Source organism: Rhipicephalus microplus, chromosome 5, assembly GCF_043290135.1.
Source record: "Rhipicephalus microplus isolate Deutch F79 chromosome 5, USDA_Rmic, whole genome shotgun sequence".
Classification (NCBI taxonomy): Eukaryota; Metazoa; Arthropoda; class Arachnida; order Ixodida; family Ixodidae; genus Rhipicephalus; species Rhipicephalus microplus.
Window position 1 is genome coordinate 556333 of NC_134704.1, and position 23977 is coordinate 580309.

Here is a 23977-nt window from a genome sequence, read left to right on the forward strand (position 1 = left end):
ACGATGCCTACACGTACATTCGAGAGCTGTGCACCACGTTTCGGGACCTTGCTCTTGTGATTCCTGCCGACCGGCACCCCCAGTCTGTCTTCGTCAGTCAGGATCTGCATGACTGCAGTCACGTCTTCGTTCGGCGTGACCAAATACGGTCACCACTAACGCCAGCCCATGATGGCCCATTCCGCGTACTCCATCGTACACCTAAGACGTTCACGCTGGACATCAATGGACGTGAAGACGTCGTGGCTGCTGATCGACTGAAACCTGCGTATATCGCCGCTCTCGCGGCGGCGGGGTTTCAATCTAAATTCTGGATGCCAACATCCAAGCATGTCCACTGGGCGACTCCTCTGGTAATTACTACGGCTCACCCTGTAGCGCCTCAAGGCGCCGCTCGTCAAGGAAGAAGAAGTTGGCATTTGGGCCGCGCGGTGGCTGCAGCGCGATAATAATGAAAAAATCAGTTCGAAAACTGAACGCTGTCAGGGCTGGATCCTTCCCGTGTTAGCTCCGACAGTGCCAATCATTGGTGCCGAACTGTTCAGCTCTGTCCTCTGAGGAGTCATGCAGCAAGGTTATAGGTTGAGAAGTCAAGGGGGGAAAGGATAAACACCTTGCCGCCATACCGACTGCCTTGACCTCGCCGGCAGGATGGCGCTGAACTTCCTCTTATGGGGAAACGTCCTCGGTGTCTTGACGGCTGGTGGTAGGTCCCGAATCTGGGAATTGCTACCAGTCTTCAGGTGTCGAATGGTTGGGTGGCATTAATTGTGATGTCTCCGGAATCGGTGGCTGAGCAGAATGCGAGACGTGGTCCACAGGACATTTCACGGCATGCGGAATGGTAGCCACCATGGAGCCTACAGTGTCACATCTGCCATTTGCCATGGCTGAGTGGAAACACGCATGGATGGCCGGCCTGGACTCCGGAATACCATGCTTCCTTGTGGGCTGGTCGTAACGCCGATTTTCCGCCTAAGACAGATGTCTGACGACCACGCTGTGCGTCTCTGGCTGATAGGCCGCCAACGCTCAAATCAGCACCACATGTCCAGGCCCATGTCATCGGAGGCGCCTAGCCTGCGACCACCGTTCGACAAGCATGTGGGGACCGCCCGAGCGGCGAGATGACAGACTCATCACATCCCACTTGCTGGAAGCAAGATTCACCGGATGAGATAGCATGGCCGAAACCATACACGTGGTTGGGTTGTGTATGTTGGGGGTGGTGCCGACATACCTCGGGAGTGTTGTGGGACTCTGTTATTGGACAGTGCAGTATCGACTTATTCCCTGATCTATAGGGATCTGGAGAAACGAGACTGCAGTTTATAATCAGCCCTCGCGGGCTGCTTAGAGAGCTTCTTCAATGTAGAGCTTTGGGCCAGAGAGCTCTTGCCATGTACATAATGAAGATAAACGATCTGCTAAGTTCACCTTCCTCCTGCTTCGAGATCTTCATTCCGGATCTTCGGTGCTTGCAAAGGCCGACCGCAACAACTGAATGACAGACGGTGGGATAAGACTCAACGACTGAGAGCGAGCGACATGGACCGGAGGTCAGCCGAAAGCCCTATCCTTAGAATTCGGCAGGATAGACGCAGCGGACCACGACCGCATAGTATGGGGTGAGTGCCTAGCTTTGTGCTTGATATGCATCGAGTCTTTTAGCCTAGACCCGTCAAAAGGTATATATGACCTGCAACTGCCTAGACATTGTGGTTGTTATCTCATCACAGAGCAGCACTTGATGATTACCCGAGCAAGTAGATTAAGTAGGAAAGCTTAGGTAATTTGGTAGGAACATGTGCGCGTTTTGAGTACGTTTTGGGAGGTTTTGGAGATGTTTGAGACAGTAGAATACTGAAGAAAGAACAGAAAAAATGAGAGAGAGAGAGAGAGAGAGAGAGTAGTTGTGGACATCTCCCAGGCATGCGATCTGGGTTCACCTGAGTGTATCGCAATGGTGGATCCTTCATGCGGTGTTTAAGAGAATTTCCATCCGCTAGACAGGAGCACCAGAGTGAATACAGGAGATGTAGCGATAGTAAAGATCTGCGAGTACAATGTAGTTGTAGGCAGCTCCTTGGAATGCGCGCTAGGTTCTTCGGAGGAAAACAGCAGCAGTGTTGCGAGATGCATAAGCTGTCCGCCAGTCTATAGCGAGTGAGGGAAAAGTGGTTTGTACGTAAATTCTTCAGACTGCGTGGGCCAGACGGCTAACGAAACCAGCGAGAGTGCTGGAGAGAGAGAGGCGCGAGCGGCCGGCTCAGAAATGCACCCGAAGAAGAGGCGTAAACAGAAGCGGTGTCGTAGAGCCAGGAGCGCGACAAGTTTTACACATTTAACAACAAACAACTTGCTGGTGTCTCAGCAACATCAGTTTCGTAAGGGCTCATCTTGTACAACACAATTAGTTGAGTTTTGCACCGACTTAGTATCTGAAATAGACAATGGCGGACAAATCGATTGCCTTTTCCTGGACCTCTAAAAAACTTTCGACACTGTATCGCACTCTTTTAAGTATAAGCTTGCAGCGCTATACAATGACTGCGAAATTCCGGTGTGCATAGAAAATTACCTTTCAGGCCGCCAACAGTGTGTAGCATTAAATGGCAAAAAATCAAGTTTTGTAATCATTGTGATGTTATCGTGGGTTCAAGATTCGCTACAGAAAGAATAACGCAGCACGCAGGTGGACAAACACGCGTAAGACACCTTTACAGACACGACAGGACTCAACGAATGGAGAAAAAGTTAAATTTTACATGAGGGCTGTTACGCGAAATAGTCAAGCAGTAGCGTACAGTTTGTTGTCGGAGCCGATGAAGTTGCCGAGTCGAAGGCGCCGTGCGTAGACCATCTGTCCGATGCCGTAGCTCGGTGTTTGGTCTGGCCGCGTAAAGTCAAGAAGGTCCACCCTGTGGCCGTTGATGCCGGGACTCTGCGCCCAAGGGACCCGCTCCACGGTGGACGCCCTCGGCCCGTGCGTGCTCGTGGGCCGAGCCCTGAGTGTGCCCGTCTGCCCAGAGCGTCAAGACCTTGGCCCGGCCTCGTGCACGTTCCCTAGAGGCAGGAGCGCTCTAAGTCGACGCAGCAGGAGGTAGGGCTCCGGGTTCTCCCATGAACCGGACGCCCAGTGAAGGAGAGCCCAGCCTTGCAATTCCGACTCTCGTGCACGGCCCACGCTGTCTCGAGACACGCCGCGCACACGATCGCCGTCCTCTTTGCCACCGCACGGCACATACGCGATTCGCCCCCGCACGGCGCGCACATTTAAAAGGCCACACAAGTCGCCACCGCATGGCGTACTGTTTTGTTTTTGCACATTTCAACGCGCGCGCACCATATATTATGACAATACGCCCTTTTTGAAGAAAGTTGTTTACAACTATTCTAAAAGAGATGCGCGGGAAAAAAGAGTTAATGCGCAGCACGCTTTCCAGTTTGTGCGGTTGAGTTTGTTGCTACATGTTAAGCACGACTCATGTAGTCCGCTCCTACTTTGTCACAGCCTTTTATGTATTGAACATAAAAGGAATATTCTTGAAAAAGGAGACTCCATCTTAACACCCTATTGTTCAGGTGTTTGGCAGAATTCAAGTACTGTAAGGGCTGGTGGTCGGACTGCACAATGAACGGCTTTCCATACAGGTAAATATGGAACTTCTGTATAGCCCATACAAGTGCGAGGCATTCCCGCTCGATTGTAGAATAGCAGGTCTCCCTGGCCAATAAGTTACGACTAGCGCAAGCGACTGGGTGTAGCACTTGATCGCTTCAAATCTGAATCAATACCGCACCCAGGCTCGTACTCGAGGCGTCTGTGCGAAGTACAAACTCCTTCGAAAGGTCGGGAGCGAGGAGTATTGGCGCATCACCGAGCTTCTCCTTTAGTGTCGTGGATGCTGCTTCTTGAGCTGGTTCTTCTTGAGTGACAATGATAGTGCCTACAATCTCAGCCTTGTACTTGACTCTTCTCTCCTGTCGTGCGCTTTGTTGCTCCTTCGGAGGAGCCTCCCTGGGTACTGAAAGCATAGGCTTGTAATCAGTCGCTGCACCGCGGCCGTTGTCCTGCTTGCTAGGGGAGTTGAAACCTTTGAGAATTGTGGAACTGTACACACTCGGGCTGTTCCTAAATGGCGGCGTTTGGCTGAACGCCTTGTTGCCGCTGTTGTACGACGAGTTTCCACTTGACCGTTCTGATGACTTTGTGAAGGTCATGTTATTCATGCGAGGCGGCTTCTTTGGCTTGGCCCCTAGCATGTCAGACTCGCGAACGCCACCGCCGTCGTTGGACCGACGCGCAGTCATATTTCCACCTCCGGCTGCCTTGGACTTTCCGCCGCCACCACTGGAACCTTGGCTGGTTCCGGTGTTCGTACCGGGTGTCTCATTTCTCTTTGGAAGGGCCGGGGAGGCACAGCATACGTTGGCTGCGGAAGCAGCTCTCAGTGGAAACGGAAGTGGTACAGTCGACGCGAAGTCGTTGGTCTTGAAGGCAGCGGTCCTCGGAGGTCCCTGCACGCGTGTCGCGGTGTTCGGCGACGGTGACTTGGTGCGTGGCTTGCTTGACACTGCTGCCAGAAACGGCGGTAGATGCATGTGGCTCGCCGGTGTCTTGCTCTCCTTGAACGGGATCCTTGGGATTGGTTCACGAGGCTGGTACGGTACCGATCCGCCACCGCTGGTGCCCATGGAGACAGCCACCGCAGCGAACTGCTTGGTGCTCTCTGGACCGCCTCCGGACCTGTTTAGTGGCAGTGGTCCCGGGGTCCACAGCGGCGCCGGGGCCCTCGGGGGAAGACTTGCTGCTGCTTCCTTTGACGGCTTTGAGAGCGTGACGTCCGTTGGCGCCACTCGAATGGGGGCCGAACGAACGGCGGTAGTGGTACGGGTGGCTCACCTGGTATCATGTGGCGGCTGGTGGGCTTTCGTGGGCACTTTGATGTTTTACCCTGACGAGGTCCAGTCAGTTGTGCTTCTATGAATGCACAGGACGAAGTCGGTTTGTTGTCTGCGCACTGACCTCTGCAATTTTCAGCCGGGTGTCCCGGTTTGCCACACTATTTGCACCTTACCAATTGTTTAGGTTGGCTGCGACAGTCGGGAGCCGAATGGCCGAGTTGATTGCAGAGCATGCACTTCACTTGCGGTTTACGGGGTGCTTCATTAAGTTTCTCACCAAAATCCTTCCCCGTATCGGGATCTTTTCCAATGTTCGGCAAATTCCGTGCTTCGAGGAAGCGATCAGTTAGCTTAGCAAGCTCGTCAAGCGATTTGCCCTCTCGCTCCTTTAAGAAGATGACTAGTTTCGGTTGGCAACAGCGTAGGAATTGCTCGGAGATTATGTGATCACGTATCCCTTCGTACGTTTTCGACACGTTGGCCATGTCGACCCAGTGATCAAAATAGCCCGCAATTCTCACGGCTAACTGCGTTCCAGTTTCGCCGTCCGCAGCTTTTGCCTTGCGAAACTTGTCTTGGTAACCCTGCGCCGTAAATTGGAACCTTTGCAGCAAGGCTTTCTTCGCCTTCTGGTAGTCCAATGAATCGGCGGCGGTCATCCTACCGATCACAGTTAAGGCGTCGTTCGTGAGGCACATACTCACAGCCAGGGCCCATTTCTCTTGTGGCCAATCCTGACCGGTTGCTACTCGCTCAAATCTTTGCAAGCACGCGTGCAAGTCATCGCGTTTCTCGTCAAAGAGAGGAAGTAATTTCTGCGGGTTAAGCGGTGATGAAGTACTGGATACTGGCAGAACGTCATTAGCTGCAGCCGGTACATTCCGAGCTCCTTCCTGAAGCTGTAGCTTTAGTTGGAGGATCTCACGCTGCCTCTCATCAGCTAAGCGCGCCATCCCCGCCGCCTCTTTCAGTGCCTCTCGTTCCGCAGCTCTATCATCCCTTTGTTTTGCCTGCTGAGCGTCGATCCACCTGCTCAGTTCTGCGCCTGCCAGCCCGAGTTGAATCCCTATAGCGGTAAGCTTTTCTAAGTTCATGTTGGAGTCCGAACGTGTGCTGTTACACAAGCGAAACTGCTTTTTTTTTCACTGTTACTGAGCGAATCCTGGCAGGCTCGCCAGTTTGTGATGTTATCGTGGGTTCAAGATTCGCTCCAGAAAGAATAACGCAGCACGCAGGTGGACAAACACGCGTAAGACACCTTTACAGACACGACAGGACTCAACGAATAGAGAAAAACAGTTAAATTTGACATGAGGGCTGTTACGCGAAATAGTCAAGCAGTAGCGTACGGTTTGTTGTCGGAGCCGATGAAGTTGCCGAGTTGAAGGCGCCGTGCGTAGACCATCTGTCCGATGCCGTAGCTCGGTGTTTGGTCTGGCCGCGTGAAGTCAAGAAGGTCCACTCTGTGGCCGTCGATGCCAGGACTCTGCGCCCAAGGGACCCGCTCCACGGTGGACGCCCTCGGCCTGTGCGTGCTCGTGGGCCGAGCCCTGAGTGTGCCCGTCTGCCCACAGCGTCAAGACCTTGGCCCGGCCTCGTGCACGTTCCCTGGCCCGATCTCCTCGTAGCGGAACAGGCGGGAGCGCTCTAAGTCGAGGCAGCAGAAGGTAGGGCTCCGGGTTCTCTCATGAACCGGACGCCCAGCGAAGGAGAGCCCAGCCTTGCAATCGTTGTTGTTGTTCTCCTATTGTTAGTGGGCCTTGCAATTACGACTCTCGTGCACGGCCCACGCTGTCTCGAGACACGTCGAGCACACGATCGCCGTCCTCTTCGCCACCGCACGGCACATACGCGATTCGCCCCCGCACGGCGCGCACATTCAAAAGGCCACACAAGTCGCCACCGCACGGCGTACTGTTTTGTTTTTGCACATTTCAACCCGCGTGCACCATATATTATGACAACCATCACTTCAGGGGTTCCGCGGGGCTCAGTAGGGAGACTTTTATATTTAATATATATAAATGGCATTTGCTCAGGAATTGATTATAATAGACGGTTATTTCCAGATAACTGTGCCTCGTACAGCAAAATTAGAAATGAGAGTGGTGCGGCCCAAAGTGACTTATCGCGCTTTCAAGAATGGTGTTCAAGGTGGAAAGTGACATCAAATTTTTATTTTTATTTTATTTGAGAATACCTCACAGGCCCCGTAAGAGGCATAAGGTGAGGGGGTATACAGTGCAATTCAATACATTGTAAAGGAAGATTTCCACAGAGTACAATTACAGGGCAGTAGAATATAATGACATAGAAAAATAACAAGTAGAAAAGAGATTAACAAATAACTATCGTGCAAATGAAAAAAAAAGTATTTGCGCACGACATAGTAAGTATTGCGTAGGAGTAATATAATACGAAGTACCGGCACAATACACATTATAACAGCCACCATACAATTACGTTATTGTAAAAAATCAAAAAAATGTATGACAGTGGTATGAAAAGACGGACGCCATCAGTTTGAAAAGCGCCCTTACAGTAGCTTAGCGAAAATAAGTTTTACTAATTGAGACGTCCCCACTACGCCACCGATCGCCAAAGAGAGGGAAGACCCCTCAACCCCCTTTTTATGCGGTTCCCTCTTGGCTACGTGTCTCAATCGCTTTCCACATCAGGGATTCGTGCTGGGGCCGGGAAGTAAGAGACGTCACGATCTTTTCTTAATCATGGACGCATTTAATTCAATAGCGAGTGCAAATGGCGTACACACATACTGTCCGTGAACGACTTCTCTGTTACACGAAATTGTAACACATCAGCAATTACTCGCGACACGCGAAACAGGATACATAAGCGAAGTAACGGTGACAATACAAGGGTGCCTCAATACAGAGTAAACACACGACGACACAAATGATAGTCATTAAATAATGAAACCGCGCAGTGTCTCAATATGCCGCATCCCTTCCCGCAAAGCTCGTTTAAGTAAGGGAGGTGAAGTTCGTCTCACGGAATGTCCATGTTGACCGGGGGCCTCGGAGCTGGCTGTTCGAGTCGGGGCTCGGGGCTTCTTCCTGGCGTCATTGTCTAATTCGTCAGCGTCTTCATCGTCTTCGTCATCGTCGCCTTCGCCGTGCCTCCCAGTGATTTCCATCTTAGCCCTCTTTCGTAACGTTCCATTCACTCGCCTCCTATCCCTAACTTTCATTCCTCATCGTACCGTCCTTGCCCCAGTCATCATCTCATCGCCTCTCATCGCTATCTCTTCACACCGTTATCCTCATTTTCCATTCCGTCTTTCTACCATCTCAATCTCAACGCTCCGTCTCCCTCTGACTCTCCTCGCATCGTCTCGTAGTCCCTTTTCGTAGGACCCGACTCCGCCCCTCCGTAGCACCAAACCAATTTCCACTGTTGACACGACACATTTCTCTGTCAGTCGGTGTGTATCATGTTCGACGGCCGCCCCCGCGGCCCACACCAGTAGAAAACCCTCTCCCAAACAAAGCCGAGCAAGTAACAATGTACAAACTCAAGCCTCAGAGAGAGAGATGAGCGAGCTGTCCCAAGACACTTTAGTTACGGGCGAACAATGGTCCCGATGCTTCCGACAAAGTGCGTCGTCTGTAATGGCCAACGTCCGGAGTTTGCAGTGTTGTGCCGAAATGTTTTCGGCCGAACCAATTGCCCCGGTTTCTGGTACTTGATGAGCTGATGTCCAGACCGAGTCTCAATGTTTCCATGCAGCTCGGTGTCTCCCGCGAAATTCTCCGCAGCCGCCGCTTCTTCGACATTCAACGCCGCGGGTGGCTATCCGCGCAGAACGCAGTAATGAGCCCTGGAGCCACGGAGGCTGACGGAAAGTCAGGCCAGACCTGACACAGGCGCTGCAGCAGGGTCGCATTCCCCGAACCAATAAAAGGTGCTCTGCTGCTCCCCCATGCCACAAATCTGAAGGGTGCAAGCGGATTATTGCCACCGTACACTGTCACACTGTCTGTAGACAACAAGGCGCCGCCCGGTCCTCGTGTTTGCGCGGGGTGGGGGCGAAAACAGTAGAAATAATCTTTCCAGGTACTCCACTCCGGAATGCCCATTCGTTACACCGAAGGTTTTCTTTTCCTTTTTTAATGCGTGGGTTTAAGAAACGAGCGTAAACATCTTGAAAGGACCGGGGTTCAGTCCGTGATTGCGGGGACGTCACATAATAAAAAATCAAGGATACTAAGCCAAGTCTGTGGGAAAATGTTTGTTCAACAGAAGATTGATGATTGATTTGTGGGGTTTAACGTCCCAAAAGCACTATATATGTTCAACTGAAGACAAAAAGCGTCATGGTCTCTAAGTGAAGCAATGTTGTCTGGTAAGCTGTTCCAGAAACGAATAGCGTGAGGTAGTGGGGAAAACTTGAATGATAGGGTCACATCATATAGGCGGGCGTAACTGAGAGTGTTGTGCAATCTTCGCGATGTATAGACTTGATGATTCAAACAGGGTAGTGATAAGTCGTCAGAGTGAATGACCTTATGGAAAAATGACAGCAATGCAATATTACGGCGGGTACTTAACGACGGTAATAATAGTTTACTTTTTATTTGCGTGATACTAGACAGGTTCCTATGGTTGCGAGAAATGAAATGGCTTGCCCTATTCTGAATGATTTCTAATGCTTCGATAAGGTATTTCTGATGTGAAGACCAAATCGGAGACGCGTACTCAAGCTGTGGTCGCACAAAAGTTAGATACGCAAGTTTTCGCAAGGGAGGGGGGGGGGTGCACTGCGCATGTTTCGGCGCAAGAATCCTAATGATTTGGATGCACTGGCACATACGCAAGTTATGTGCTCTGACCATGATAGATTAGGTGTAAGGTGTACGCCTAGATACTTATAGGCCGTGGTCGGCGATATGACATTACTGTTGATGTGACAAGAAAACTGTGAATTAACAGGTTTGCGGGTGAAATACAAATTTTTACACTTCGACACGTTTAGTGTCATGAGCCATGCGTTACACCACTGGTTTACTATTTCTAGGTCTCGTTCAAGCATGATATGATCATCAATGTTGGTTATTAGGCTGTAAATTATGCAGTCATCGGCAAAAACTAGTATGCGAGAGGTGATGTTGTTAGGCAAATCATTTATATAGATTAAAAACAACAGAGGCCCAAGGACGCTACCCTTCGGTACACCGGAAGAAACGATAGATTTAGAGGAATCGACTTCATTAAAAGAAGTAAATTGCTCTCGATTGCATAGAAAGTTACGTAGCCATGATAATGTAGAGGAGTCCAATTTTAGAGCTGAAAGTTTTGATATGAGGCGGCAATGTGCAACGCGATCAAACACTTTCGAAAAGTCAAGGAATAAGCAGTCTGTCTGTAAGAAGCGATTCATGTTAAGGTGGATATCTGTTGTAAATTCGAGTAATTGTGTCTCGCAAGAAAGGCCTTTTCTGAAACCGTGTTGATTCGAGAAAAAGAAGTTGTTCGACTCGAGATGTTTGTAAACACGCAAAGCAATGACGTGTTCCAGCAATTTGCAGCAAATGCAGGTAAGTGAGATGAGCCTGTAATTTTCACATGCATTTTTACTTCAATTTTTGTAAATAGGCACTACCTTTGCTATTTTCCAGTCAGAAGGAAGGGCACCGAACGATAAGGACTGTCTGAAGATGTGAAACAGGATGATGCTTGATATAGATATGGTGTTTTTTAGTGTCTTAGAATTTATTCCATCAATCCCACACAGTGAAGATAGTTTAAGATTTTTTTATTTGTGAAGCAATGCCCTCAATCGTAATGTCTATTGGTGCCATGTAATTGTAGTCGAAATCATGTGCAAGCGGTACCGCTGAGCTATCCTCACTTGTGAATACGGACGTGAAAAAGGAATTGAAGACCGCAGAACACTCACTCTCAGAAAGGGAAACTGCGTTGTCATTGTGCAAGACGATTTGTGAACTTCCCTGATTTGGGCTCAATGCTTTCCAGAACTTTGTTGAATTGTTCTTGAGTAATTGTGGCAGATCATTTGAAAAGTATTTATCCTTTGCTGTGAGCACGGCGGAGCAGAATGATTTAAGGTAGGCCTTGTAATCAGTCCATGCTGATGGTGTTCCTACGCGTTTTGCTGCTTATACATCCGCTTCTTTTTATTTTTCATACGGCTAAGGGTTTTTGTGAACCAAGGATTAGATGTACAGTTACTGATCTTAATGCGAGGAATGTATATATCTATTAATGTGGACATCTTTTCCCTATACATCAGCCAATTTTTTTCAACTGACCTACTGTGAAAAGATGCCAATGAATGCATTCATGTTACTTTCACGCCTAAAAAAGCAAGTTAGCTTCAGATTATGAAATCCGCAATAGTATATGTAACACAAAAACCGCATTATAAATATTTAGGTGAGACATTTTCAGCCGAATGTTCATGGAATGCACACGTTGACTCAGTTATTGCGAAGGCCGCGAAGTCACTAAATTTTATACAGCGTAGCCTGAGAAATGCGCCGGCAGTTTTATAATCAACGTACATTCGCGCCATGCTTGAAAACGCTTGTGCCGTGTGGGACAAGTTACAAACTCGAAAAAAAATTCAAAATAGAACTACAAGGCATGTCCTAAGTCGGTACTCAAGAAATGACAGTTGCACCAATATAAAAAAAAGAAAAAGGATGGGAATGACTCTCATCGAGTCGAAAGAAACTGCGGCCAAAGCTCCTATACAAAATATTTCATGGTATAAAACCGGCATTTGAAAAGAAAAAGTACCTTCACAGTCCTCATTATATCTCTTCGCGAAATGATCATTTTTTCAAGATTTTAGAGTACCGTACCAAATATAATTTGTAGGCTAATTCGTTTTTGTTCGTTCCATTAGTGGGTGGAATCGCTTATCAAATAAACAAGTGTGCTGTATTAATGAATATTGTGACGACGCGAAATTGACGAGCACACAAAGCGCCTCAAACAAATACGATTTATCGATCGCAGGAAACAGACTGCAATGACTTCGTCTTTTGCCCTCGGCCAGGGACACTCGCGCTGCTTCGTTGTCCTCACTACTGGCACATACGCGCGGCATTATTCCCCCTTTAAAAAAAAACATCGTCCCGATGTTAAACGTTTGAGAAGCAAGGCGAAACCAAAACTGCACAGTTAGTCACTGAAAGTAGGGCTCTATCCGAAGCACGTGGACAATTTCTGGTGAATGTCTGCGCCGCTTTGAACACTGCACGCCGTCCGGAACAACCGCGTAGTTTACGTCACTAATGCGTCGCAGAACCTTGTAGGGTCCAAAGTATCTTCGCAACAGCTTTTCGGAGAGCCCACGCTGACGAACAGGTGTCCAGACCCATACTTTGTCGTCCACGTTGTATATGACGGGTCTGTGCCGGAGGTTGTAATACTCGGCATCGTCGTCTTGCTGTTTGGTGATTCGCAACCTGGCAAATTGTCTGGCTTCTTCTGCTAGCTGGGTAAGCTCTTCGGCGTCTGTCTCATTGCCATCATTTTCATGAGGGAGCATTGCGTCTAACGTTGTTGTAACCTGGCGTCCGTAAAGGAGACTAAAGGGTGTCTTCCGAGTGGTCTTTTGACGAGCCGTGTTGTACGCGAACGTGACGTAGGGCAAAATGATGTCCCAGTTCTTGTGCTCTACATCTACGTACATGCTTATCATGTCAGCCAGGGTCTTGTTGAGGCGTTCGGTGAGCCCGTTGGTCTGGGGATGATACGCCGTTGTCTTCCTGTGAGCTGTACCACTTAGTCGGAAAATGGTGTCCAAAAGCTCGGCCATGAACGCAGTACCTCTGTCGGTGATGACTATTGCGGGAGCACCGTGTCTTAAGACGATGGCTTCGATGAAAAATTGCGCCGCTTCAGCTGCCGTTGCCCATGGCAGAGCGCCTGTCTCCGCGTATCGGGTCAGGTAATCCGTGGCGACGATTATCCACTTGTTTCCAGTGGCAGACTTTGGGAAGGGAAAATCCATGCCAATTTGTGCAAACGGTGTCGCCGGCACTCGGACAGGCTGCAGCAGGCCAGCTGGTTTGATGGATGGTGGCTTGCGGCGCTGGCAATCTAGACATGCCTGCACGTAAGTTTTGACAATTTCGGCAAGTCTTGGCCAGTAATAGTTCTGCCTTATCCTCGCCAATGTTCTTGCGTAACCCAAGTGACCAGCGGTAGGTTCGTCGTGACAGGCTTGCAGTACCTCACGGCGAAGCGAAGAAGGAACGACGAGCAAGTAGCTGCTGCCGGTGGGTGAAAAGTTCCTCTTATAAAAAACGTCATTTCGCAAGCAGTACGACGGCAGCCCTCTCGCAAATAACTTCGGAACGCTATTCGCTCGCCCTTTTAGGTAATCTTTAAGTGGTAGCAGCTCAGCATCGCCACGCTCCTGTTGAGAAAAGGTGGCAGTGTCCACAATTCCGAGAAAGGCCGTGTCGTCATCGTCGTTGTCCGGGGATGCCGTCTCAACAGGAGACCGAGAAAGACAGTCGGCATCGGTGTGTCGTTTTCCCGACTTGTAGTCAACAGTGAAGTCAAATTCTTGGAGCCGAAGACTCCATCGTGCAAGGCGGCCAGACGGATCTTTCAAGTTGACTAACCAAAAGAGAGAGTGGTGATCGCTGATAACGGTGAATGGGCGGCCGTACAAATAAGGACGAAACTTCAGGACTGCCCATACCATTGCAAGACATTCTTTTTCCGTCGTAGTGTAATTAGCTTCAGCTCGGGACAGCGTCCTGCTGGCGTAGGCGATCACGTTTTCGCTGTTGTCCTTCGACTGTACGAGCACTGCTCCAAGACCCACATTACTAGCGTCTGTATGAAGTATTGTCGGCGCGTCTTCATCGAAGTGGGCCAGCATGGGCAGACGAAGCTCGTGAAAGGCCTGCTGTTGGTCTTCGCCCCATCTGAGAGAGAGAGAGAGAGAGAGAGAGATAAAGATGCAAGGAAAGGCAGGGAGGTTAACCAGACGCACATCCGGTTTGCTACCCTGCACTGGGGAAGGGATAAAGGGCAGAAAAGAGGTTGCAGAAAGATGAGAAGGTACACACAATCACGAGCACACTCAGGGAGCACACACAGTCTACAGGTGGTCGCTCAGGTTTGTTGACTTTAGGTAAAGTAGCAGTGCTTTAGTTGCTTTCTGCGCAACTGAGGCAGATGCCCAAGGTCCTAGTATCTTCTGCACACAAAATGACCCGGGCTCAAGTTAATTCAAAACCATCCGGAGCTGGCATCGCTGTGTGTCGTAGCAAGCGCAGCTGCACAGGACGTGTTCGATGCCCCATCTCAAGGGGGTATCTTTCCGAGTAAGCTGTGTCAATGGCCATGCGATGCGCGATGAATGCCGCGCGTATGTGCCAGTAGTGAGGACAACGAAGCAGCGCGAGTGTCCCTGGCCGAGGGCAAAAGACGAAGAAGTCATTGCAGTCTGTTTCCTGCGATCGATAAATCGATATACGAATTTTTAAAAGACAGAAAATTTTATTGCTTCCGACGTGGTGTTTCCACGCCGAAGTATAGCCAAACGAGAGGTGTTCCTCAAGGCTCTGTTCTATCGCCTGTGCTATTTAACATTTTGTTAAGTTCAATACCACAGAGTGATAAGGTACACGTATATGTATATGCAGATGATATCGCGTTCTTTGCATCTGACAACAATATTTATTCACTACATTCGACTTTACAGTGTTATTTGGCAACATTGGAAACCTGGTTTCAGAAAATTCATATGAACCTGAACGTAACTAAAAGTGCTATAATAGTTTTTCCGTTGGACGCACCAGTTACTATTTCTCTTCAGTACCATCAAGAAATAATACCCCAGGTTAATTGTATTAAATATCTGGGTGTACTGTACGATCAAAAACTGAGCTGGCGTCACCACATTGAATATATTAAAATTAAGGCCACACGCGCTGTTGGAATGATAGGTAGGCTTGGCCGCCTCCGTTCCGGTCTTCGCAGAGATACGCTGATCGTGATTTATCGCACGTACGTTCGTCCGAATCTTGAATTTTTATGTGTACTATTCTCTGGTGGACCAGCATACAAAATAAACCCCCTCATTCTCTTAGAGCGGGAAGCCCTACGTAGTTGTTTAGGTGTGCCAAAATTCACAGCTAACAATGTTTTGTATCAAGAAGCTCGGATACCCACCCTTGCTTGCAGATTTCGTATTTTAACAGTAAACACCTATTCAAAATTTTCTGAATCCACTTTAAGAAGGCGACAATTTGTATTCTTTGCCGAGCCTGGTGTCTTTTTCAATGAGCATTGGTCCCGTGTATATAAACCCCAAGTGCTATTTGTTCAAACACTTCTAGATGCTTTAAATGTTAATATATTCGAGATCACACCATCTGTCAAACCAATCGGCCGAGTGCAAATAGAATTTGACGATATCTTCCCCATGAACGCTAAACACTTGCCCTCTAAATATTTGATTGGTTTATTAGAACAACACCTGTCTCAATTAGGTACTAATACAGTAATTGCAACGGATGCATCTATGAGTGGCGAGAAGGCAGGTGTGGGTATTTTTTCTCTCTCATTATTCTGGTCATTTTCATTACGCCTCCCAGATTATACACCAATATTTGAAGCGGAATTAATGGCCGTTATACTAGCTATTCGTAAACTTCCTGCGACTCATTCGACAGCTGTGATAGTGACTGACTCGTATTCCGTGTGTTCATTCTTATCATCGTCGTCGACATCAGAAGTACTAGAGACTTTTAAATCATTAATCCCAGCAAACATTCGTCTAGTGCGAATGATATGGGTGCCAGGCCATCGTAGTATATTTATAAACGAGATGGCTGACAAACTTGCGCGAACATCTCTTGATCTTCCGATTGTGCCAATCATGCCTCCTACAACTTATGTAACAGCAGCGAGGTTTAGAAAACTTTCCCTTCTTGAAGACTCATCAAAAACCATGATACCGAATCCAGATTTCTCGCACCTGCACTTCACATGGAATAATAAATGGTGTCCCACGCGTAAATTGGAAGTCTTGGTAACAAAATTACGTTGCCGTGTACCACCTCTCAATTTCTACTCAAACAGGTCTGGTCTGGTGCCATCCCCTCTGTGCTCAAGCTGTAACGAACCTGAACATATCGACCATTTTCTTATCACATGTCACCGATTCAAAAATCAAAGAAAAAACTGCTTCGAAATTTTATTCAGAAAATTAGGAATATCACTTAATACTCCCGATATTTTGTCTTTTGGGGCCACTTCATTGGGACACAGCGACAGTAACATCAGCGGGGCTCTCTGCGAATTCATATATAACACAAGAAGATTACCTTGTTGAGTCAGCGATCAGCTCTCGAATTTTACTAGTCACACTACCACTTATTATTTAGCTGATACACTGCAATGATTCAACTTTCAGGAGAATTTCATATAACGATTCCACCACACATATTCAACGAATTCTATTATTTCTCCTCCCCCCCCCTTTTTTTCTTTTTTTTCTGACATTGCGCCAAATTAATTTCACAGTCAAAACACAGTAATCATATTCCCCTAATCTAGAAAATCTATAGGTATTTACTTGCATTAACCACTGGCTTCTTGGCCAATCCCCCTTAGTGGGTGAGAGCCACAAAAGAAAGGAACAAGCAAGCAAGCAAGTAAATCGTATTTGTTTGAGGCGCTTTGTGTGCTCGTCAATTTCGCGTCGTCACACTGGTGGAGGTGCTGGGTACGTCTTCATGCTTGGCACCCCTTCGCGGACCCGACATTCAATCCCGGAATCACTACCACCCGTCGACACACCAGTCCACCGTTCCAGTCGCCGTCTGTGAGGCCTAGCTCCCGAGCTCAATACCTTTCCAGAAACTGCCAGCAATCGCTTGCCTCCTTCAACCACCATGGCCACTGCAGCTACATCGCACATGACACTTCAGAATCCCATGATTCCTGACTGCTTTCATTGTGAGACCTATGAAGATGCACAAGACTGGCTGGACCAGTTCGATCGCTGCGCGAAGTACAACCAGTGGGCCACCCCAGAAGACAAGCTCGCGAATGTGTACTTCTACCTGAAAGACAACGCCCAGACGTGGTACATCAACAGGGAAAGAAGCATGGCTACGTGGGTCGACTTCCGCAACCAGCTGATTGACACCTTTAGTAGTCTTGACAGAAAGGAGAATGCGCAACGTCTCTTGGAAGCTCGAATTCAAAAACCAAACGAGAGCGTCGCTATGTTCGCCGAGGACATGACCCGTCTTTTCGGCAGGGCGGATCCCGAGATGCCGGAAGACAGGAAGCTGAGGTATCTAATGCGAGGCGTGAAGGAGCAACTGTTTGCTGGGCTTGTGAGAAATCCGCCAACAACAGTAGCTGAGTTCACGAAAGAATCCACAGCTATTGAACGGGCCCTACAGCAACGGTACCGCCAGCAGAACCCGGTCAATGTTCGAGCGAGTAGCCCTGTTACGACTGCGGCGAGCCTCTGCGACAACGACAGGCCTCTGCGGGAAGTCATCCGGGAGATTTTGAGGGAGGAGCTTCGGCAGCTTGGTTTAATTCCAGCAACTGAGCCGACGCCGGCATTGTCTTTTGTCGCTGATGTTGTCCGGGATGAGGTCCGCCAAACTCTCTTTTCATCCGGCTATAATGGTGTGCGACGACATTTTACTTATGCTGATGCAGTCCGACGCCCCGTCGTCGCGCCTTCAGCACAACAGACTGCAATGACTTCTTCGTCTTTTGCCCTCGGCCAGGGACACTCGCGCTGCTTCGTTGTCCTCACTACTGGCACATACGCGTGGCAATATGTATTTTTCTCGACATTGTTACCCCCCTGCTGCTGCGCCTTCGGGCTAAGCGTGATAATCATTGTTTAAAAAATAAAGCAAAGCACACCCGCTTGAAGGAAGGCAGTAAACGTTTCAGCGTAATAAACCAAACGAGGCGTTTGTCATTTGTGCCAATTTGTGATGCATGCGTCCGAGCCGCCTGACAAAAAGAAAAGAAAAAGAAATGCGCATCGGGCGACGCAGACAAAAGGAACGGGATGGTCGGGCTTCCGTCATCCTATCCACGGCAAGTTTGATGGAGCATGGGAGTGCAAGGTCGGCGGCTCGCAAAAAGTAACCGTTCCTTTTGTCTGCATCCCGAATCTCTGGTACCTGCCTAGAGGCCGGTCGCAACGCCGGTAACACGAATGGCGGCCGACCAACTTTAGTAGGAAAAGTTGCCTTTTCTGAAGTTTTTTTTTTCTTGGCGGGACACAACTTTGAAATGCGAACTAAACTTCAGAGTGTAAATTTTTGGGTTAGTCGACGTCCATTATTTTGACAAAAGCGCAAGAAAAAGGGACAAGGGACTAATACTAGTATTATATGGTGAACTTAAAATTGGAACTCCCGGGAACCTATCCTTAGCCACTGAATCACCCATAAACTTGTTTACAACTGTGATTGAAAGTGAATTGCTTGCCTCGCAAACCGCGCTAACGACATTACAACATCAAGAAACCCGATGAGTGATGAGTCTGTGTCATGTTACTAATACAAAGTTTTCGTTTTCTATTTTTACGATCGTATTATTTTAAGTTTACATACGTTCTTCGATTAAATTATTCTGCATGAAATTGTTTGAATAAGTTGTTCAGCACTCATTTGTACTCTCTGACCCTACGCCATGTTACGAATGCATACCTTATCTTTTTGCAGTTGTTTTTAGCGGTAATCTAGTCCATGACTTTGTTGTTACTCGAATTAATTGATTGTGTGAAATGTGCGTATAATGTATTATCTTTATTTCATATCGCACTTTTTTACTTTTTGTGATTTTAATCATATATGATCTTGTCTAAAGGAATATTAGTTTTCCTTGCCCTCCTTTCTATAATCTCCTACGAAATTGGCAGTATATTGAAAAATAAATAAACGCTGGTTTTCGTGACAGTTGAATGCTATTCGCCCAGCAGAGTGCCCATGTGGCTGTGGATTTTCTGGCGCCGTGCCCCGGCGTTGCCAGGGTGACCGTTTGCGACCGCATCTCTTTCTCTCTTCCTCCAAACGGTGCTTACACGCATGCGCGAGCAGTAGACGGGGACGTTCGGTAGTGCGGTCCGTACAGCTAGTATGGTGGCGTCGGAGTGGCGCCTTGGATTGGCCACCGCTATGGCGGCTAGTGCAGCGTAAATACCGCAGGCGTGTATGTGCGCGTCTCCGCAGACTATGGGGGGTGCCCGTCAACAGAGCCACTTGCATTGAATACCTGTATGAAGGGACCGACCGGCCCGAGAGCTTGGTGAGTGCACGTTCTACTTGTCTGCTCAATCGGCTTTAAGTGGTGTGACAGCCTTTCAGGCATTCATAAAATGATTCATTAAAAACAGTAGCTGCACCCTATTCGCACGAATCGTGTTGGAGCATTCGGCTTCTTCAGCGGCCCAATTCCATGCATGGCGCGCATGTGCGAAGTCGCCTTTCGGAGCACGAATAAAATCGATCTGCGCCTGTCCTACGAAAAGGTTTCGCTGATGCTGCGCCGTTCGCTGCCCATTCGTGAAGACAGGAAAAAAATGCGCCCTGAACATCCCTGAAGCATTAATATTAGCGCACTAAAAAATCTACAATTATAGGAAACCAGGAATTCTCCGTTTAACCGTTATGCAAGAAACACCATAAAGTAATTGATGGTGATTTGAAAAGCATTAGCCAAAGTATGGCAAAATAATGCATACCACCTTTTATAACGTAGTACTGAATGCACGTTGCATAACGTATAGAACTAAAATATGTGCCCCCTCCCCTCAGTCAGTCAGTCGGTCAGTCAGTCGGTCGGTCGGTCGGTCGGTCGGTCGGTTGGTCGGTCGGTCGGTCGGTCGGTCGGTCGGTCGGTCGGTCGGTCGGTCGGTCGGTCGGTCGGTCGGTCGGTCGGTCGGTCGGTCGGTCGGTCGGTCGTTTGGTCGGTCGGTCGGTCGGTCGGTCGGTCAAGAACTTTATTGAACGGTCCTGAGGAGTTTAAGCCACCAGGGTGTCCACGAGAGACATGCGAGCAGCCGCCAGTTCTTGGGCCCTCTGGATTGTCTTTTGTTGGTTTCATAAATTGGGGCTCCTGGGTGCGCACTCCCAGTCGGACTCACTGGTGAGAGGTCCTCGAGGTAACGCGGGACATTTCCAGAGCATGTGCTCGAGTGAACAGTGCACTTCTGAGCTGTCTGGGCATAGTGAATTTATGCCCGAGTTGTAACGGCTGAGTCGGTCCCGTGATGTGTACGATCTCGTTTGTAGCTTGCGAAAGGCTACCTCTTGCGCGCGTTCGAGCTTTGTTTGTGGTAAAGGGTATTGGTTTCGGCTGTTTCGGTAGTATGAGGTAATTTCGTAGAAAGTGAGTTAAGTGTCATTAAACTGTACGTCGGGGCCCAGCCCTTCGGTGGCTGATTGATCGTCGCGGCGGGTCAGTTCTCGCGCTCGATCATGAGCCATTTTGTCGAGGTTGGATTGCTGTGGGTAGACGTCTTTGCCCATGTGGCCAAGGAACCAAGAGAGGTAGTGCAAGCCCATGCAGTTGCGCGTTAGTAGAATGCGGGCTGATTCTCGAGCGATGTTGCCGCTTTCGTAAGCCCGAATGGCGGCACGTGAGAGTCTGTGAAGACATGGATGTGTGAGGGGTCGATTATCGTTAAAGCTATAACAACCTGCTCGGCTATGGCGCTCGTTGCTGGCCTAACCGAGGTGGCTGAGCGTAAAGCTCCGTCGCCATCTACTTCTGCTAGTGCGAAGGTGTAGGAGTTATCGTATTGCGCCGTATCGACGAAGACGGTAGAGTTGCGATTCGCGGCGGCATGGTCAAGGATCACGCGAGCAGCGCGGGCAAGGCGTCTGCCTTTGTTGTGTTGCGGGTGAACATTTCGTGGAAATGGGGTCGCCATGTAGGAAGCGCGGACAGCTCTGGGGAAGGTTACTGCGCGTTCAAGGTAGATTGATATGTGGAACTTAACGTCCCAGAACCACCTTGTGTATATGAGAGACGCCGTAGTGGAGGGATGCAGAAATTTTGACTACCTGGGGTTCTTTAACGTGCACCCAAATCAGAGCACACGGGCCTACAGCATTTTCGCCTCCATCGAAAATGCGGCCGCCGCTGCCGGGATTCGATCCCGCGACCTGTGGGCCAGCAGCTAAGTGCCTTAGCCACTAGACCACCGTAGCGGGGCGTTCAAGGTAGTCATGTGGGGACATGCCAGCCTCGCTTAGAAGTCGGCGGTCTGCCTTGGAGGAGGAGAGGCGGATCACTTGGGCCGTGGTTTGGGCCTCGATCACTTCATCGATATTGTTGTGCATGCCTAGTTGGTTGAGACTAGAAGTGCTCGTGTTTTGAGGTAAACCAAGGATTTATTTAGTGCTTTTGCGCATGAGTGTGTTCAGTTTCATCTTTTCCACTTTCATCCAGTTGTGGGCAGAGGTGACGTAATTGATGTGGCTCATCAAGAACGCGTTGAATATTCGCAGAAGGTTGGCCTCTCCAAAGCCTCGTCTGCGACCCGAGACTCGCTGAATGAGACGGAGCATGTTTTCTGTTTTAGCTGTGATGTGTGTTATAGTTCGTGCATGGCAGCCAGTGGCCCCGACTAGGAGGCCGAGAATGCGTATGGAGTCCACGCGGGGTATTCGTTGCCCGTCTTTGGCGTGTAGCACTATGGGTAGCTCATATTGTAACAAATGTAGCAGCCTCACAACAAGGATGTTCTATTTACGCTGTTTATTAAGGGGTGAACTTGTGCCCAAAGTGAACGATGCACAGAAATCAAGAAGATCTGAAGGTCGGTAGTCGTCGTGAGCGTCTGCCTAAAGCATCCTCGTTCTGTTCTTCTTCACGCGCGTTGGCTGTTCGGTGGAGTCCCGTGCGCATGCAGGACCGGCTCGTGCGTTGTGGCTGGTTTTATCGCTTGTAGTTGTGCCGTTAGCGCTTCTCTTCGTTCCCGACGTCTGCGTTGTGCGGAGCCATGACAATGTACTGTGGCAATATAAGGGTGTTAAGTTACGAACGCCTCGGCAAGATGGCCGGTATAGTAGCAACTCTCATTTCGTGGGTGACAGTTGCAGTCCAGTGTTTCATGTAGGCTTCTGTAGTATCGAGAGTGGTTTGAAGGGCCTGCTCCAACTCCGCCAAGGAGCAGCGTCCTGGGCACTTGATGGTGATGTCATCTGCGTATATAGCTGGGTTTATGTTAGGGATGTCGTGGAGTTTGTCAGACAGTCCCTTTATTACTATGTTAAAAAAGGGGAAAAATGACTGCCCTTTGTGGTGCCCGTTGGAACCTAATGTGTAAGTGTCGGATGTAAGTTGTGATATTTGAAGCTGGACTTTTCGGTCTTGTAGGAAAGAACGAATGTTTGCCTGGAATCTTTTACCGAGACCGAGTCTGGCAATGTTTTCTAGTGAATAAAGTGGTGGGAGACACTGTCGAATGCTTTAGTGAAGCATAGGACGAGGATGCCATGGACAACTCTCGTTTTTAAGTAGAAGGTTTGTTTCTTTAGTAATAGCATGACGTCTGTTTTGATTAGTGTGGACCGAACCCGAATATGGTAAATTAAAACAGTTCGTTTTAATTTACCATAGCCGGGTTCGTTTTAATTTACCATAGTTTTAATTTACCATATGTAACGCGATACACGATTTAGGATGGCGCATGTTTAGCTGCTTTTCCTATACATGTGGTTAGGGAGATTTGGCGTAGATTGTCGAAGTTTAGTGGTTTACCTGACTTTGATAGAAGTATTACCGTTGTCATGCGCCATTGTTCAGGCACCTGGCCGGTTTCCCACATGCGGTTAATGTCATTTGTGAGTAGTATGATGGCTTGGTCGTCTAAATTTCGCAGCAGGCGGTTGGTTACCTTGTCAGGACCGGGGGCCGATCGACTGTTAAGGTTGTGTATAGCTTCCCGAATGTCAGACTCCGTGAAAGGGTCGTCGTGTTCGGGTATTGTTTCACATTATATTTGTGGGTAGTCGGTAGGTTGTGCAGTCTTTAGGGGAAGGTGTCGTTTGGCGATTTCTTCAAGAATGAATGAATCCGTTCCTGCCATCTTTTTGTGTGAATGTAGGAGACGGTCTATGGCATGGCTCTCGTTCTCTTTTGTTTGGCGGTCGCCGAGCATGCATGTATTTTAGGAGGTTTCATTTACCCTCAGTTCGCACGCGGCCGTCAAGCTCTGAGCAGAGTTCATGCCATTGAAGTCATGTGAGTTCCGTGCGATATTTGGCGATGTCTTAGTTTAGTACTGATACGCGTTTAGTACTAATACGCGTCCCCTTGAAGAACATTCCTGGGTACGCCCGTGGCAATAGTTTTCAAATAACATGCCGACTATATCTAGAAGAAGGGCCTATGAGTTCACTGCATTCCATTTGAGGAAAAATATTCACGTAATGAAGGAATAATCCGAAGATGCATGTAAATGACAAAATATGTCGCCATATTGTAATAGCGACTTGAGCCTTGGACATATTTTGTAACTGTAGGTTTTCGGTTACATCACTATTCAAGGTGGTCATTGGTCACCCGCTTCTCAGAAGCTGGATCGCCTTAGGCACTTGACTCAAAGACAGTGTCCTTCTTTTAAGCCGACGTATTAAACCTCCCGCGTGCCTTTCCGCTACTATGACCATTTGGAATCATTGATTTTGGGGTGGGTGGCATTTCTGCACCTCACTTTGTTTTGCACTACCCTCGAGACATGTATGTTTGTTTACATATTTCCTGAGTGCGCCTATGTGCATACAAGTAAAAGTTTAAGATTTCGGGGGAGAGAAGGTATCTGGCTACGTCAATAGTTGCGTGCAACACGACGATTAAATTGTAGTATGTTTCGTTCCATTAGGGTTTTCCCAATAATCGTTAGGAAAGTTCTGGCAGATCCCACACATCGTGGGAATTGGTTTCGTGCGAAGCAGTCTGTGGTTTTGAAACACGCTTCACAAGGTGCATCGATTTCTTTATGTAATTTGAGTATTATTTATATATATATAAGGGAGAGAAGTGTATACCCAAGGGCTCG